Source organism: Siphateles boraxobius, unplaced genomic scaffold (assembly GCF_051911475.1).
Source record: "Siphateles boraxobius isolate OS27281-9 unplaced genomic scaffold, OSU_SipBor_1 111, whole genome shotgun sequence".
Taxonomy (NCBI): domain Eukaryota; kingdom Metazoa; phylum Chordata; class Actinopteri; order Cypriniformes; family Leuciscidae; genus Siphateles; species Siphateles boraxobius.
In genome coordinates, this window is record NW_027508713.1 from 249,559 (window position 1) to 269,681 (window position 20,123).

Below are 20,123 nucleotides of genomic sequence, written 5' to 3' on the forward strand. Positions count from 1 at the left end.
TTTCTTCAGCATTATTGCGCAGAGATTGTCAACCTACCTATTAAAGAACGGCTTAATTGACACTTCAGTTCAAAAAGCGGGCATTCCAGGGTTCTCAGGATGCTTAGAACACATCAATGCTATCTGGTAACGAATTCAATCAACTAAAAAGGAGAGGAAGGAGCTCCATGTGACATTCCTGGATTTGGCTAATGCATATGGTTCAGTGCCACATGAGCTTATTTGGGCAGCATTTGATTTTTTTAGAGTACCAATGTCAATAACAAATTTAGTGAAAGCCTATTTTGGAGATTTGCAATTTAGTTTCTCAACTCCAAAATTCAGCACCGCATGGCAATGCTTAGAGGTTGGAATAATGGCAGGATGCACCATTTCTCCACTGGCTTTTACCATGGAAATGGAAGTAATCATTAGGGCATCAAGATGGGTAGTAGGAGGAGAGCGCTTGGCTTCTGGGATGTGACTACCACCAATCAGAGCATACATGGATGACATGACAACTATGACTACAACAGTAGCCTGCACTAATCGGTTATTGGGGAAGTTAACAGATAATATTGAATGGGCACGAATGCAATTTAAGCCCTGTAAATCAAGGAGCATCTCGATAGTTAAAGGAGAGGTAGTAGAAAAAAGATTCTTCATTAATGGTGAGGCAATACCAACAGTTTCTGAGAAGCCAGTGAAGAGTCTTGGGAGATGGTACGATGGGGATCTAAAGGACACAGTTCGAGTGGGAGAAGTTAGACGACAAGTATTGGAAGGGTTGAAGAGCATAAACAGCTGTGCTCTACCAGGCAAACAAAAACTCTGGTGCTTTCAGTTTGTCTACTGCCAAGGTTGCTGTGGCCACTGACTGTGTACAAGGTTTCTTTGACAACAGTGGATAAGCTGGAAGCTTTAATAAGTTCATACATCAGGAAATGGTTGGGAGTTCCACGCTGCCTCAGCAGAGTGGGACTTTATAGAAAAGGAGTATTGCAGCTGCCAGTCTCTGCTTTAACCGAGGAGTTTAAGTGTGCCATGGTCAGACTTTAAATGACTTTAGCAGAGTCACGCGTCAAATGTGTAAGGGAGGCAGCCCCTGTGTTAAAAACTGGTAGAAAGTGGTCAGCAAAGAAATCTGTAGTAGAGGCAAAGGCTGACCTTCAAATTGGGGATATCATGGGACAGGTACAGCATGGAAGAGGGGGTTTGGGGCTCAGTTTAGCTCCTCCTAAATGGCACAAGGCAGGCCCAGCTCAAAGGAGGAAGCTGGTAGTCAACGAGGTGCGAAAGCAGGAGGAGAGGATGAGATGTATAAAAGCCATTTCCCAGGCCAAGCAGGGAGAGTGGATGAGATGGGAGAGTGTGGAACAACGCAAAATGGGCTGGCAAGACCTTTGGTCAATGGAAGAGAGTAGGATCAGTTTCCTTATTAGGCCAACATATGATGTTCTCCCATCACCACATAACCTAAACCTCTGGGTAGGAGAGGATCCCTCTTGTCCTTTGAGTTCATCACCTGCCACATTAAGGCACATTTTGACAGGATGTAAGGTGGCTCTTAGCCAAGGTCGGTTTACTTGGCGCCATGACCAAGTATTGCGATATTTGGCTTTAGCATTGGAAGGCAAGCGTAGTAATACCAATAAGTCGCCGCCTGTTCTAGCAAAACATTACACGCAGAAGACAATATTCCTCCGGCCAGGCGAGCAACCACCCAGAAAAGGTGCTAACACTAATTCTCGCCCAGGACAACTGGAAGCTGCTAGGGACTGGAAGATGCTGGCTGATCTTGATCAACGGCCTATTTTTTCACCTGAGATTGCCACCACTAACCTACGACCAGATATTGTTTTGTGGTCTGGATAAGCACGCATTGTTCAACTGATAGAGTTAACCTGTTAACCGTTTCCAGAGCGTCGGCGCACTGAAGCGTTTTTTTTTTTATTTAGTTCAAATTTACTATCAGATTTAATGTTATACCTTGACAAACTATACATCATTAAAAAGATATAATACTCAAGATTCAGTATTTGACCACTATTGTATTCTGAGAAACTTATAGTGACAGTTATGTCTTAATTTGTGTCAGGAGTTATGAAATGAAAAAATGAGTCGATACCTTTAATATGAATTATGAGCGTCAGATGGTCCATTCATAAAAAACACTCCAAGCTGTCGTCATGACAGCGATTCGCAAAACATCGTCCCTCAGGGCTTTAGCTAAAAAATGTGCAGACTTGGAGAAATATTGATATATTCTCATAGATTCACATCATATTTCTATAGACAGGAACAGTGTTGTGCAAGTTACTTCCAAACTGTAATACATTATATATTACTTGTTACTGTTATTTAAAAGTAATTCATTACCTTACAATATTACTGTCTCAGAATTGTAATGCGTTACATTACTCCTGTATTACTTTTGAGTTACTTTCACCAAAATAACTATACAGAAGTAGAAATTAACATTCTAAAATGACTAGGGCTGTAACGATATGTGATATGAAACCGAAATCGCGAGACTCAGATCCACGAACCTGCAGAATCGCAACACACCCCTTCCAACTCCCAGCGTTATCCATACCGTCCAGATCCAATGCTACCACATCTTTAAATTACTATTAGTATTATTTGAAGTTAACTTAACATTATAAAATATGTAGACCTACACCACAAAACTAGTTGAGGATAAATTATTTAAAATTTGGGAATTCCAGCGTTATGGACATGACATTTGCAGACTTGCAGTTAACTTATATAATTATATAAATTCTCAGAAAATGCATTAATACCAAAATATTGAAACGTCTGTTTATCCATAGTCTCCTCCCAGAAAGGAGTCCAGACATTAGAAAAATATCAGTCTACACATGCGTTTTATATTTAATATTAGGGAAATCGACAGTCATGTGTGACAAAAAAAAATCTTTAACTTTTAGGAGGCAACGATTTTTTGTTGTTGTAATTCTGTGAATTACACTGCGCAAATCTAATGAAGAAGGGTTGGATCTCCACAGAACATAAAATATTCATTTTATTTTATTTTTCGTGTTCGCATTTATGAGGAAAAAACAATGTTACAGACGTGACAGTTCTCCGTTACGGACGCGACCGCTCTGAAGCGGCACTAAAAGACTGCTTTAAAACTTTCACAGACACCTTACACAGAAGACACGAAGCCTTTCTTTAAAGTGAATTTCGTTTTGTTTTAATTGTACGGACCTGAAAAATATATCTATATTGAAATGTCTACTTGTAAACAGAACAATTCAAAACGAAAGAAAACAGATTGCTCTCTGCTTATGAAATGAAATGTGCATTTCTCTCTGGTGCATTCACTACTGCGAAGATCGCGAGTCAGCATCGTCAACTTCATCTTGACTTTATTAATAAACAATCAACATGTCTCCTTGCTATATTTGACATATTCATAATCATTGCTTTTGCCGGTTCTTTGTGACAGCTTTTAGGTGCTTTATCGGCAGCGCCGCCGCCCTTACATGAACGCGTCACCACGGCATCAAAAACATGATTGCGTGATGAAAACATGAAAAATACCACATACACATAGCCTAACTGTTTAGAAAGAAAACAGAACGAATAGCCTAATCAGGGACGTGCACAGGAATTATGAGGGGCAGTTGCTCTGACCTGAAAAAAGGGCTTCCTGTACATTCAGTTGTGCTTCTTGCTCCGTATTCAGTTCTGATGGTAGGCTACGGGCAACTACGCATGATTTGAGGTATGATTGCGTAAAGGGAACAGGAATTCCGGTAGGCAACAGAATCGACTGCTAAACCCAGGGCCGATCCTGAACTCCCCCTGGGGCCCTAAGCAAAAGGGGCCCTCTACCTGACCTGTGACGCCGTGAGCTATGTAAACCATTTGCCGTAGGCTACGGGCAACTACGCATGATTTGAGGTATGATTGCGTAAAGGGAACAGGAATTCCGGTAGGCAACAGAATCGACTGCTAAACCCAGGGCCGATCCTGAACTCCCCCTGGGGCCCTAAGCAAAAGGGGCCCTCTACCTGACCTGTGACGCCGTGAGCTATGTAAACCATTTGCCATTGCCACACAATCACACCTGACACTTCAGTGCTCCCAATACAATCCTCCCTCCTTTAAACAAAACAGTCAAAGAATAAGTACAACAATATAGAACAGAATGAGGTTCAAACAAACAATATTTTTTGAATAGAGTATTTTCTATAGAATGTTAACATAACAAGTGAATATTAACGTAAACATAAATAAGAAGAAAATAATAAATTATAACCCTGAGCTTTGGCTTTTGGGATTAACTTTGGTTCTCTCTACAGCCTGGGTATTTTCGGCATCAGTATGATTTTTTTTATTTATTATTATGCATGTTGAAGCAATTCTTGATTTATGGTTATTATTTACTGAGGGATGTGCATCCATATTGACCAGTATGTCCAGCTAATCAACATTTTAAATTCAATATAGCCTATAAATCAATAGTCAATCAATGTCAAATTGTCAATACATTGCTTTCTATCTTGCATAATTAGTGCAGTTGTTTAGAGTTTTTAACTACACTGAGACTAGATCATCAGTTTCTTGTTTTATAAATGTGACTTTGATTGGGAGTGCCATCATTCACGTGCATGTATTGTACAGTATGTCTGGTCTCCACATATTTCTGCTTGAAAAATGCGAGTTTCATTTCGTGCACGCGCATATGAACGCACGATAACACACGCGACGCGGTTATGTTTTCCGAGCTGCAGTAAACAAACACCGTTGCACTTTGTCGTTTATCAAAAACAAACGTAATATTTATTTTTATTTTACTCTCACTTTTGTCAGACACAAAGTGATGCAAGAGATGCACTGCCTGCCCAGCTAGGTTAGCAAGACCGAAAAACATCAAACTTTGCTGACATCAAACTTAGAGAGGAGAGAACACAAGTTTACCTGATTGTTGTTCCCGCAATTCACTCTCATGGGTTTTTTCTTCTTCCTCTTTTCGTGACCAGAAGGATAGTTTCGCTTCATTTTGTCATGGATGTTGTACACATTAATTGACACGCTATGACACGAGATGGAGGCGGGGCCTTAAGTAATTTGTGGGGTCTTACGCACCGGTCGCGTGCAGCGCTGCAGCCACGTAAACAGTTTGCCCTTCCCTTACTGACTTTCAAGTTCGGTGCACGAATGGAAGTGAATGAGGCTTTGCGATTTAAAAAAAATAAAATAAAAAATGTATCTAGGCCTATGTGTAATTCTGCAGCCATTGTACGATTTTTTTTTTCTCGGAAGGGCAACTTGAGTCGAGAAGGGCATATGGGCAGTTGCCCGGGCAACCTGAGCAACCCCCCTGTGCACGTCCCTGAGCCTAATGCTCATACGTCCATCTCGGGAATGTATAGTCTTCTTCATGCCATCTTCACCATTAGCCGCTTTTCCACTGGCCAGCGCGAGCACAGAGGCCGAAATCATACCTCACGGCACTCCTGTAAAAAATAAATCGCTATACAAATATATCAGACGCTGCCATTTAGTCTTTAATTACAGACTTGGACCTCACACGCGGATATTGACTGACCACGAACAGTTAATTTAGCCTACTTGCATCTTTCATTCGTAATGTCTGGCGGTCTTGCTGGTTTTTTTGTTTGTTTGTTTGTTTTACAATTAAAACTAAAAGTCTGTTGTAACGCAAGCCTTACCGAACATGTACCGAGTAAAATATTACTGAAAATTGATTAGTAATGCCTTACACTACTGCGTTACAGCAAAACGTAATATGTTACTGTAATGCATTACTTTTGTAACGCGTTACTCCCAACACTGGACAGGAATAATATTTGTTGAATTTATACCCAAATGCGTCGATGTAATCATTATGATCGCTTCTTACTGAGATGTGCTGTGTTTTCAATTCATACCAATAGCCTGAGGGCGCTATATGCACAATAACAGTCCATATATGGATCACGAAGAAGACCCATAGTCATGTGACATTCCAGGACGTCACTGATACAGAAAGTAGCTGACAGAGATCGCTGTAACATGCAGATAAAGATGTTTTGAAGACAATAAACATGATTGCAATGATATTTGAGTTACCTGTGTTCTTCAAGCCATGCCAGGTATTTCATAATAATAGATTATATTTATAATGTAATGCTAATCGATATAGATTTCACCATCGTGCAGAACACTATAAATAATACATTTTCTGTCGGATTTTTTTTTATCTGAAGCCAAATTAGATCACAGAAGATTATTTAAAACACTCGACTTGCGTTATAAAGTAAGTTTGGAGCACAAACATGGTTTTAATCTCATAAATGGTCGTGTATTGATGGTGTGCTAAGCTAACATGCTAGCTAGCCCAGGTGCACCTGCCACCAGCAGTTATTGTTTTATGATTTTTTTCTAAATAGGAATGCTTACTGAAATGTTTCAGTGCATTTGATACCAGTTTCAAATATTTAGTGAGAACTTTGATAAAAGAAATTAGGGTTTGAAACCCTATGAATAGCCTGTGAATAGCCAGTCGTTAGTAGCTATAATGCAGACAAAAGAAATGCATATTTAGAGCCATAACCAGTCTGGAGAGGTGTAAATGTGTGAAAGGAGAGACTGACTCTGAATGGGGCTCGTTTGCACCACAAAATAATAGAGACAATAGACTGATTAGATGACTCAGAAGATGACTAAACATCAGTTTGCATTTTAGAGTCTAATCAAAATAAAGTAATTTGACATGATCTTGAAAAACATTTAACTAAATACAGAGTTTTAGACTTATCATTTTCAGATTTTAAATATAAAATGGTCACACATATGGCTTTAGCTGCAGTGCATTTCTAGATTCCTCCAGGGCCAACTTCAATTTTATTTTTATGAAGATGTTTCATAAAAGTAAATTTCTAATAACTTTACAAAACTTTGAAGCTATTTAAACATTTTTTTTTCATTATGACAATAATTATTTCTACATTTACAATAAACTACTAGATGTCAGCTTTCAAATGAGATCATACTTGTGCTTTTAGTGCAAAGGGTTCATGAACTGTATCTGTTTAAGTTTGGGTATGCCATTTCTGGGGATTTTTCAAAAGTGGCCTTGAAGGTTAACAGGTTAACAGTGCCATTGGAGGATGCGGTTGTTGAGGCATATGAGAGGAAGAAACTGCGGTATGCTCATCTGGCCACTGAAGCAGAACAGCGAGGATGGAGGGTCCAGGTTTATCCAGTGGAAGTGGGTTGTCGAGGTTTTGTGGCACACTCTACAACCCGGTTCCTCAGAGACGTCGGATTCAGTGGCCAAGAGTTACGTCGCACAGTAAAGAACTTATCTGAAGCAACAGAAAGGAGCAGCAACTGGCTGTGGTTGAGATGGAAAGATTCTAGCTGGCTGTGTACAGGCCGCCATGCTACGGTTTCGTAGAATTCTTGAAAACTTGAAGAGTCTGTTGGTTTATTTGTATAGGTTGTATAGTATTTACAGTCATTACGTTCCTGTGTATATTGCGTGAATGACGGGTGGTTGGGCAGATATTGTGTTTTGCGGTAGGTGATATGCCATACGGAACTGTTGCCACTGAAACTGCATATTAACGCACCAGTGGGGCTCGACAGCCTTAGTCAAACGGGTTGGCGCGTATGGTTGGGTTGCGGAGAGATTGTGGTTAGGTCTCAGCAGCAGGAGGGATGTAGAGGTTAGTAAGCTGGGCTGAGTTGAGTGGGGGACGGAGGGGGGTGACTCTAGGACGCCAGAGTCACTGTCAAGCCCTCTTGAGGTGTCGTGGGCTAGTCGACGAAACACTGAGGACGGAAGGTGCCCACTTGAAGACGCTAGAGATGTCCCCTACTCAGCTCAATCCAGACGGTTGTCATGGGGGGACCGTACTGTGGTTGCAGCCGTTGTGTGTGCTGACGCGTGTTAACACTAGACAGAAGGAGATTTACATCACCATATGGAAAGAAGCGTAAATGGATGGAGAAGCATAGGTTCCTGTAAAGCTATGTCTTAGTTGGTGCTTATCTTGGCGAAAGCCGAGTACAAATCAGCATGAAGTTTTAACATCTACTCTCGTGTAATGGAAATCTTGATCTACACCAGCCACTATACTCTACTGCACACTTACCCATAATCCCCTCTGATCTACACCTGACATTATACCCTACTGCACACTTACCCATAATGTCCTCTGATCTACACCTGCAATTATACCCTACTGCAAACTTACCCATAATCCCCTCTGAATCTACACCTGTAACTATACTCTACTGCACACTTAACCACTATCCCCTCTGATCTACACCTGCCACTATACTCTACTGCACACTTAACCACAATCCCCTCTGATCTACACCTGCCACTATACTCTACTGCACACTTAACCACAATCCCCTCTGATCTACACCTGCCACTATACTCTACTGCACACTTACCCATAATCCCCTCTGATCTACACCTGTCACTATACTCTACTGCACACTTACCCATAATTCCCTATGATCTACACCTGCCACTATACTCTACTGCACACTTACCCATAATCCCCTCGTATCCACACCTGCCATTATACCCTACTGCACACTTACCCATAATCCCCTCTGATCTTCACCTGCCACTATACTCTACTGCACACTTACCCACAATCCCCTCTGATCTACACCTGCCACTATACTCTACTGCACACTTACCGACAATCCCCTCTGATCTACACCTGCCACTATACTCTACTGCACACTTACCGACAATCCCCTCTGATCTACACCTGCCACTATACTCTACTGCACACTTAACCACAATCCCCTCTGATCTACACCTGCCACTATACTCTACTGCACACTTAACCACAATCCCCTCTGATCTACACCTGCCACTATACTCTACTGCACACTTACCCATAATTCTCTATGATCTACACCTGCCACTATACTCTACTGCACACTTACCGACAATCCCCTCTGATCTACACCTGCCACTATACTCTACTGCACACTTAACCACAATCCCCTCTGATCTACACCTGCCACTATACTCTACTGCACACTTAACCACAATCCCCTCTGATCTACACCTGCCACTATACTCTACTGCACACTTACCCATAATCCCCTCTGATCTACACCTGTCACTATACTCTACTGCACACTTACCCATAATTCTCTATGATCTACACCTGCCACTATACTCTACTGCACACTTACCCATAATCCCCTCGTATCCCCACCTGCCATTATACCCTACTGCACACTTACCCATAATCCCCTCTGATCTACACCTGCCACTATACTCTACTGCACACTTACCCACAATCCCCTCTGATCTACACCTGCCACTATACTCTACTGCACACTTACCCATAATCCCCTCTGATCTACACCTGCCACTATACTCTACTGCACACTTACCCACAATCCCCTCTGATCTACACCTGCCACTATACTCTACTGCACACTTACCCATAATCCCCTCTGATCTACACCTGCCACTATACTCTACTGCACACTTACCGACAATCCCCTCTGATCTACACCTGCCACTATACTCTACTGCACACTTACCCACAATCCCCTCTGATCTACACCTGCCACTATACTCTACTGCACACTTACCGACAATCCCCTCTGATCTACACCTGCCACTATACTCTACTGCACACTTACCCATAATCCCCTCTGATCTACACCTGCCACTATACTCTACTGCACACTTACCGACAATCCCCTCTGATCTACACCTGCCACTATACTCTACTGCACACTTACCGACAATCCCCTCTGATCTACACCTGCCACTATACTCTACTGCACACTTACCGACAATCCCCTCTGATCTACACCTGCCAATATACTCTACTGCACACTTAACCACAATCCCCTCTGATCTACACCTGCCACTATACTCTACTGCACACTTACCCATAATCCCCTCTGATCTACACCTGTCACTATACTCTACTGCACACTTACCGACAATCCCCTCTGATCTACACCTGCCACTATACTCTACTGCACACTTACCGACAATCCCCTCTGATCTACACCTGCCACTATACTCTACTGCACACTTAACCACAATCCCCTCTGATCTACACCTGCCACTATACTCTACTGCACACTTAACCACAATCCCCTCTGAATCTACACCTGTAACTATACTCTACTGCACACTTAACCACTATCCCCTCTGATCTACACCTGCCACTATACTCTACTGCACACTTAACCACAATCCCCTCTGATCTACACCTGCCACTATACTCTACTGCACACTTAACCACAATCCCCTCTGATCTACACCTGCCACTATACTCTACTGCACACTTACCCATAATCCCCTCTGATCTACACCTGTCACTATACTCTACTGCACACTTACCCATAATTCCCTATGATCTACACCTGCCACTATACTCTACTGCACACTTACCCATAATCCCCTCGTATCCACACCTGCCATTATACCCTACTGCACACTTACCCATAATCCCCTCTGATCTTCACCTGCCACTATACTCTACTGCACACTTACCCACAATCCCCTCTGATCTACACCTGCCACTATACTCTACTGCACACTTACCGACAATCCCCTCTGATCTACACCTGCCACTATACTCTACTGCACACTTACCGACAATCCCCTCTGATCTACACCTGCCACTATACTCTACTGCACACTTAACCACAATCCCCTCTGATCTACACCTGCCACTATACTCTACTGCACACTTAACCACAATCCCCTCTGATCTACACCTGCCACTATACTCTACTGCACACTTACCCATAATTCTCTATGATCTACACCTGCCACTATACTCTACTGCACACTTACCGACAATCCCCTCTGATCTACACCTGCCACTATACTCTACTGCACACTTAACCACAATCCCCTCTGATCTACACCTGCCACTATACTCTACTGCACACTTAACCACAATCCCCTCTGATCTACACCTGCCACTATACTCTACTGCACACTTACCCATAATCCCCTCTGATCTACACCTGTCACTATACTCTACTGCACACTTACCCATAATTCTCTATGATCTACACCTGCCACTATACTCTACTGCACACTTACCCATAATCCCCTCGTATCCCCACCTGCCATTATACCCTACTGCACACTTACCCATAATCCCCTCTGATCTACACCTGCCACTATACTCTACTGCACACTTACCCACAATCCCCTCTGATCTACACCTGCCACTATACTCTACTGCACACTTACCCATAATCCCCTCTGATCTACACCTGCCACTATACTCTACTGCACACTTACCCACAATCCCCTCTGATCTACACCTGCCACTATACTCTACTGCACACTTACCCATAATCCCCTCTGATCTACACCTGCCACTATACTCTACTGCACACTTACCGACAATCCCCTCTGATCTACACCTGCCACTATACTCTACTGCACACTTACCCACAATCCCCTCTGATCTACACCTGCCACTATACTCTACTGCACACTTACCGACAATCCCCTCTGATCTACACCTGCCACTATACTCTACTGCACACTTACCCATAATCCCCTCTGATCTACACCTGCCACTATACTCTACTGCACACTTACCGACAATCCCCTCTGATCTACACCTGCCACTATACTCTACTGCACACTTACCGACAATCCCCTCTGATCTACACCTGCCACTATACTCTACTGCACACTTACCGACAATCCCCTCTGATCTACACCTGCCAATATACTCTACTGCACACTTACCCACAATTCCGAGTGTACGTATTTCTAGCCGGTAAAATGTCGTGAATACATCACATCCAGTCAAATTACCTCATCAAATGCAAATCCAGTTACATTATGGTGCTGTTCTCGACAATGTAGCCTACCTTTGTAAAAAAAAGGGATTCAGCACTTTAGCATGAAGAACAAATATAGTCACAGACTGTGCATAGAGATCGGTTTAAGATTCAAACTTTCTTCGATACAAAAACAACCCGTGTGAGTTCTTGTTTCTTATGTTGAACTTATACGAGGAAGAAGTCATTGTTTATCGAATATCCACAAAATTGCAAATGTAAAATTAATTTTATACAACATTTCAACAAACGAATGGAAAATAAACACAGTATTGTCAGTATTTTTGCTCCATTTTGCAATTAAATTTTTCCAACAAAAGTGTAGCTGTCTGATCAAGTCAAAAAAGGGTTAACTTTTATTTTCCTATCTTTGATAGACTTGTAAGTGAGAAAATGGGTGAACTCTGTGAGGCAGTGAGCTGACCAATCAGCCGCCAGCTAGGTTTTGTTACAGTTACGCCTCTAGTTTCGCGTCTCTGCACATTCTTTTTTGGCGCTTACACTTAAGCATAGGAGGCTGCGTTATCCACTTGAGCGTAAAGGAGAGCTTTGCCTGAATCCACTGTTGTCACGGATCTAAAGACAGTGAATTCCGCTAAAATGGTCAGGTTTTGGTAAAGAGTTGGAAACATCGTGCAGAGATCCTTTCCACGGAGTGATACAGATCCTCACGTTCCAGACGTTCTCCCAGAGAGTCATAGATTCCCAGTCCGGGTGGCTGGATGGCGAGCCAACCGTGTTTGTGACTCTGCCTTTATTGCCAGGATCATCTTCTTCATCTTCATGGTGGAAGGACAAACACTAACACAAACTAAAAAGGGCCCCCACAGTGAAAACTGAACTCTTGTCAGTAAAGGCAAGTGGAACCGAGGACGAACTGAGCTCAAAGAATCTGAAAAAAGGGTTTTATTTACGTGCTCACTTTATTAATTTAGTTGGTTATTTTTCATAAATGTGTTTTTATATGTATGTACCAGCCCTGTGTATTCAATACAGTCTATGGAAACTGTCATTCTGGTGGGGTATTCCTTTTATTGGCATTCAATTCTCAGGCTCTTAATTTATCGTCTTCTGTTTCTGGTCCAAATTCATATTATTGAAAACATCTAAGACTACTTTAGACTACTACACCTATGTACATTATTACTACCTCGTAATAGGGTTACAAAAGCCTCAGCAGAACTGCAGCACACAGTGGTGTTTGTGGACGAATCTGCAGCTTTTAATGAATCGTGAGAGTCGATGATTCAATGACCCATTCATAAATACAGCCACTTGTTTCGTTAACGAATTAATTAATGACTCGATGACTCACTCATAAAGACAGTATTTAGCTACAACCTACTGGCAGATTTTAATACTTTAAATGATCACTTTGTTTTTACCAGCATTGCATATTTTTCTATTGAACATTTTATTTATTTATTTAAAGCTTCATTTATTTTATAAAGCTATTAATAAAGGTACAAAATTCACTGTCAAAAATCTATTTAAGGGGACAAATATTGTCCATTACTGGAAAAGGTGTGACAGACGGATGTGAAATGCCTCAGGGGGTACGCCACTCTAAAACGTTTGAGAACCACTGCTCTACTGCACACTTACCCATAATCCCCTCTGATGGCGTCACACGTATCGTTTCCAGAAAGATGAAGATCCTGCAGACACCTTCAAAAAGATGGAGGTTTCCTCTGACTCCACCGCTGTCAGTTTCTGCAGACTGAATTCACTCGCTGACAGCAGAGATCACAGATCATCACACATGACCAGCTTGACCTTTGAAAAACAAAGAATAGTTCTTCAAATTGCACATCTAATTTGCTTTTAATCTTTAATTTTAATCTTCAAAGCAACAGCCTTTAGATATATTTGCCGTAAAGTGTTTATTTGAATGAATATTTTTCACTTTTAAAAGCGTGTGTGTGTGTGTGTGTGTGTGTGTGTGTGTGTGTGTGTGTGTGTGTGTGTGTGTGTGTGTGTGTGTGTGTGTGTGTGTGTGTGTGTGTGTGTGTGTGGTGAACAGGCAGTTTTTTCCATCCAGCTCAAAGCCACAGAGAACACGTGAGGGTCTCAGTTCAGTTTAATTAAACACAATTACTCAGGAAACCCACAGAGAGACACATGAGACTGAACAGAGAGACTGAAGACAATAAAGACTAACTAATGATCATTCAGTAATTCACCTCAAAAGCGTTTATTATCAGAAAATTGTTTTGACTTGACAATTTTGATTAAAAACAAATCAAAATAATGAGCCCAAAAAAATCAGTGACAGAGAATGGTTAAAAATCCTTTAATTAACACACATCACTACTGTTTTAGTTTATGTAAATCCATGTCAGTACCACTTTAAAACATCTTCAGGTTTACTGTACAGTTCACTGGGGTTGTTTTCAGAGTTTTCAACATTATTATCATCATTATCCCTCTGGCTAAATTCAACAAAAGCGTACATCTACATGGTAGTAATGGTCAGAGTAGTATTCTAGAGAATAATACATAATTGTCAATTTAGACAGAAATGTAACATAATTACTGAATGTGAATTGGCACTTTCTAAAGTTGTGTTGTGATGTTATGGGTGAGATCATCAGACATATCAATATATTTTTTGTGAATATAAATTGTAAACCCAGTATAGTTTTAACTAGGTTAAAGTGACTTGGATGTAAAAGTCTTTGTGTTTGCAAGGTTGTTTGATACTGAGGTCAGTGATAAAGATCAACGTGAGATGCTTGTGGTTTTCTTTTGCTCTATTTGAGTCAAACCCAGAACCCCTTCGGCCTTCTGCAGGTGTGAAAAGAACAAGATGTTTATCTTAACAATGGACACAGACTTTCCACTCCTTAAAACGATGCTGTGAATTTAATTAATATATGAAAAACACAAATATTATTTATAACATATCCCAGATCTTCCCCCAAAAGGTTTTAGTAAGGCCATCAGAAACATTTGCTAGAGGGAAGTGTAATCTCAAAACAGCCGTCCAACTGCAGTCATAAATAATGTGCATTATAAAATATCTGCTTGCTTTTCAAACGTTTAAAGTCCAGCATTTCAGCTCCTGTAGATTTCTGTAACACTGTTATATCTGACATTGCTTTGCACTAGCGGTCAGCTTTATTCTGTGATGAAAAGACACAAATCTCCTCAGTAGAATCAGTGTAAATTGATAATGAGCCATATTTGCATCTGTGTCTGAAAATTTGATCTGAGCGCTGAGGCTCATGAATCCCACAATATCTTTACAGATTCAAACAACAATGTTAAATAACTATGAATTATGAAATGCTGAATTATAAGAATTAGTACTAAATATTTTACTCTAAAACTAGCTGTAATATCAAAATGACTCCAATAGTAGTTCTACCAACACAAATGTCTTCTTGAATCCTCAGGCTCCATCTAGTGGTAAATCTGAGCTAAGGTCTTTTAAATTTCTTGGTTTTATTGAAATGATCTTTGTGTAGGTTATGGTATGATCGTCTATAGAGTAGGTGCATGTTTCTTCTGTTTTGATTAATTTGAAATGACACTGATTTACATCCTCCAGTCAATCTGGAGAAGTTAAACACTGGCATTATTAGTTGTTATATACATGGACACATTGTACATGTAGATGTTTTAAACACCAAAGTTTAAGAGGAAGCGGATGAAAACAAGTCTCAGCATTTCTGTCTTTGTCCAGTTTGTGTTGTTAATCTGTCATCATGTCACGAAGACTGCTGCGTGAGGAAACTTCAGGAGACGAAAAGCAGGTTAACAGTATTTAATGAACAAACAAGGCAGAGCCGAAACGGCCGATCAACAGAAATGTCTCAAAATGTTCGTGAAGAAACAGAGAAGCGCTCGCAGCAGGTCTCGTGGACTGGAGAAGCGCAGATCCCTCACACCTCTTCTGGACTCAACACAGGTAACCGCTGATCTGGTAAAGTAGCAGGTGGATAACTGACAACTGGACTAGACAGGACATAACAAATAACAGGAGATCACTAGCGGTAACAAACGTGACGGTCAACAATAATCCGACAAACTAGAGTGGCACACAAGAGACTAGAAATAGAGAGAAGCTAATGAAATGATAGAAAACAGGTGCGATAATGAGAAGATGAGAAACAGCTGGGGAAGATAAGTGAATGAAGAGTGAGAGCGAACAAAAGGGAACAGATACAGAGAATGACCAGAAGAGGGAGACAGAGACCAATAAAACACGAGAAGGGAACCAGGATCATGACACATCAGTGATGCTGGAGTTTGATTGACAGCTGGTGTCTGTGGTACTGAATCCAGAACTGCCTGTTAAAGAGACAGAAGCATCACTCAGACTCAGAATTTAGGGGATGATCCTCTGATGATCTGAGGAGAGACAGAGAAGAAACACTGCAGATCTTCAGATTACAAAGCATTTGCCTTCTTACAAAATTTATGGAACTTCATGTTACAACCTTTTTATTTGGATTAATGTAAAAGTATGATATATTATTTTTTATAGGAATATTGTGTTAATCTTAATGTATTACAGCATATAATGATGTAAAAAATATTGGGTAATTTGCATTTTCATTCTGTTTAGTTGTTTTAACCGTTTATTTAAAATTATTTTAATCTTGAAGCTGTCTTGTAACTTGTAAGTTTACTGAGGCCCCCTATAGACACATTACCTGTACAACATACAGTGTGATTAATGTAATATTCAGTCAGTGCTGATGGTGGGAGGAGCCAGTAAAGCTGATCATTACTGAAAAAGAGCTGAAGAAAGAGGAAGCAACTAAAGCAGACAGATGTAGAGACAGAGAGATTCACACAGAGAACATTCAGCATAAAGAAGACTGAACTCAACTCACAATGAAGATCCTCCTCATCTTCTTCACTTTCTCCCTGATCTCAGGTCAGAGCTTTTCTCTTTCATCACTGCAGTAATGATGCTGTTTTCTGTTCATGAGGTTTCTGATCACAGTATCAATCTGATTGACAGGTGCAGTGAGATGCGTCAGTGTCACTGGATATTCTGGAGGAAGTCTTCTTGTTGATTCACAGAAGCTTTGGTTCAGTAACTCCCCTAAATATATGGCCAAATTACCTGAGTGGAGAACAATAATAAATGATATGAAACATGATAAATGGATTAATGAAGGAAGATTCACACTGTTTCAAAACAACGAGGGAAACCTCATGATCTTCATCAGAGAACTGAACCAACATGATGCTGGAAGATACGCAATTAAAGTCCTTCACAAGTGGCATATAAATATGACTTTGCATGTGGAAGAAGGTCAGTCAATTTATGATTGAAGTCTTTGAGTTACAGGGGCGGTTCTAGAGCCTTGTTTAATCTCTACTTAGGAAATTTAGCCTCATATTCATGCAACCAGGGATGTGAATTAACCTTTTCAAGTACCTGATGTGTTTATTTGACACCCCGTTATTAGTTTAGTTTATTTGCATAGCACATTTAAAAACAACATGAGATGGCCAAAGTGCTTTTCATTAAAATTCGGTATTCTGTTTTAGCTTCATTAAGTTGTAAACAATTATGTGCCAGCCATAGTTTAATTTCTCTCAAGCAATTCATCAAAGAATCTAATGCAGTGCCATAATCTGCCTTCAATGGAAGATAAAGTTGAGTATCATCTGCATAAAAATGATACACAACATTACACTTTTGACAACGCAGTGTGGTAACATGTACAAAGAAAACAAAATAGGCCCCAAAATTTAACCCTGTGGAACCCCACTCATACTGGTTACAGAATATTGTACTTGTACACTTGTACACTTGTACACTTGTACAAGTGTCACTTGTTCTAGAGAGCATTTGTCCTTTAAAAAAGAAGAAAACCATTTGAGGTCATTTCCCTGGATCCCTACCCACTGACACAAACACTCTAGCAGAATTTCATGTTTGATAGTGTCAAATGCTGTTGTGAGATCGAGGAGAACGAGAACAGCACACTTTCCTGAGTCAACAGCAAGCAATAAATCATTGTTCACTTTTAAAAGTGCAAACAACGTACTGTGTTTAGTCCTAAAACCTGACTGAAATTTATCATAAATAGAATTTCTATTTAAAAAAGCTGATGATAGACAGCCTTCTCCAAAATTTTGGATAAAAAAGGCAACTTTGCAATTGGGCGATACTTAAAATTAAAACTAAAGGATCATGTTTAGGCTTTTTAAGGAGAGGATGTATACTATTTACTATAACTGATCATACTATCTTTAACAATCTCATAGGACACTTGAAGTTTTTATTTTTTTATTTTTTTTATTGCCTCTCTGCTCTCCTCCATTTTTGTCTTAAGCTGTAATTAAGCCATGGCTGGCATTTAACTTTAGGTGTTACTATTTTAAAAGTTCCGCATACATCTAAGATTTCATTGCATGTTGTATTAAACCAGTAAATAATTTATTCAGTACCCATATCAACAAAACCTGATACTTGACAACTCTACAAGATTATATGCATCTGCAAACTGACTGGCCGTAAAAGGAGTAATAGCACTTAAATGGTTTCCCAATGGTTTATAACTTTGCAAAATTCTTGAAACATATTAAAAATAACAGGGTTGTGGTCTGATAAAGGAATATCAACAATGTCAACATTAAAGACAGGAATACCAGAAGAAAACGCTATGTGCGCTTGCCTATGAGTGGCCCCCAGTAGCCTACAGATTGTGTAAGATTAAAATTGTCCACAAGATCTAAAAATTCTTTGACCAATGGTTTGTCAGGAGAACACACATGAATATTAAACTCACCCAATATTATTAGGCTGTCAGAAGTAGGAATCACAGTTGATAAGAAGTCTGAAAAATCATTAATAAACTCCTTATTGTATTTAGGAGGTCTAAAAATAAGTGCACAAAGGACTGGACAATCCAAATCAATCTTAAACAGTTGAACTTCAAAACTAGGATTCAACTGAAAGCAGTCTGCATTTAAAACAATTTCTAAAAAGGGGAGCGACCCCACCACCCCTACCATTTGCCCTGGGACTATTCAGAAAGTTATAATTAACAGGGGCTGTATCTGAAACAAATCAACATTTAGCCATGTCTCAGTCACAAAAACAAAGTCCAACTCATGAGAGGAAATAAAATCATTAATTTAAGATGTCTTGTTTGCAACAGACCTAACATTTATCAAGACCATCTTTAAAGTATTTTCAGAAATCTGTGGTATGAATGACATGTCTGTCTGCAATTTTAATGAAGGAACAAAATCGAGAGGTTGGAGGTTGGCATGGTTTACTCCTCCCCAATGAGGACGATATCAACCGATCTCCGCGACAGAGCCGGTCCGAGCCTTTTGGGGGCCCTAGGCAGAATTTGATTTGGGGGCCCCCTCCCACTACGTGAAGTTACCTGTGCTTGACAATTATTGACACAAATGTCACGCAATAATGATACATTATAAATGAATACAGTGAGGTTATGTATTAATACAAAATAAATACTTAATAAAAAATAGATGCCTACTTAAATAACAAAGTTTTAACTTTTACTTTACTCTTTTACTAACTCTGAAACTTCTTAAAACAAACTGTCTCAAAACATATAAAATAAATTATTTGCTAAAAGAATGACAAAATTGAGAAATCAGAAACATAAAAAAAGCAGGGGTTCAACAATGACAATTATTGTTGAAAACTGTAAAAATATTATTATTTCTCAACTGTCTCAATACAGTGTAACTGTCCTCAAAATCTTTTTTATTATTATTATTGTAACAGACTTTGTTGGATTGTTGGATTGATGTACTGGCGCTCGTTGTATGTGTGTATGCAATCTATTTTTTCCCCTCGGGGCTAGCCGTAGATAGGAATGGGTCGTGCGCACTTGGTACTGGAGTGTAGCGGGTTTTTGGAGTTAGTGATCTGATGTGTGGTACAATAAAGTGGAGAAGAGTTCAAACTGCTATGTTTATTATTTAATCAAACTACTACCCTTACACCTAGAAGGTTAAGTTCCCCTGCGGCTATTTTCTCCAACTTAAACCGATACCGTGACTATGCGCAGTTGCGCACGACTTGTCTATGCACTCGCGAGGTGTCTAGATTATGCGCATGACTTAAACGCTGGCAGACACAGCAGCAGTTGTTGGCAGGTATATTGATCATGAAATCAGAATGTTCTTGTCTTGAATTATTCATTCATTCATTTATGTCACTTGTTTAAGTCATCCAAAAAAAAAAAAAAAAATGTAAACTCGATTGGGGGGCCCCAAGCAGCCGCTTAGTTCGCTTATGCCTCGGGCCGGTGTGGTGCCGAATTCTGACCCACGCCAAA

At 40.2% G+C, this 20,123-nt stretch overlaps 1 protein-coding gene across 2 annotated transcripts in view; it reads left to right on the forward strand.

Annotated features, from left to right (window-relative positions):
* LOC143705652 (polymeric immunoglobulin receptor) overlaps positions 1–20,123 on the forward strand; it is a 232,995-nt gene that overhangs the window by 156,166 nt on the left and 56,706 nt on the right. The gene's annotated exons all lie outside the window — the stretch shown is intronic.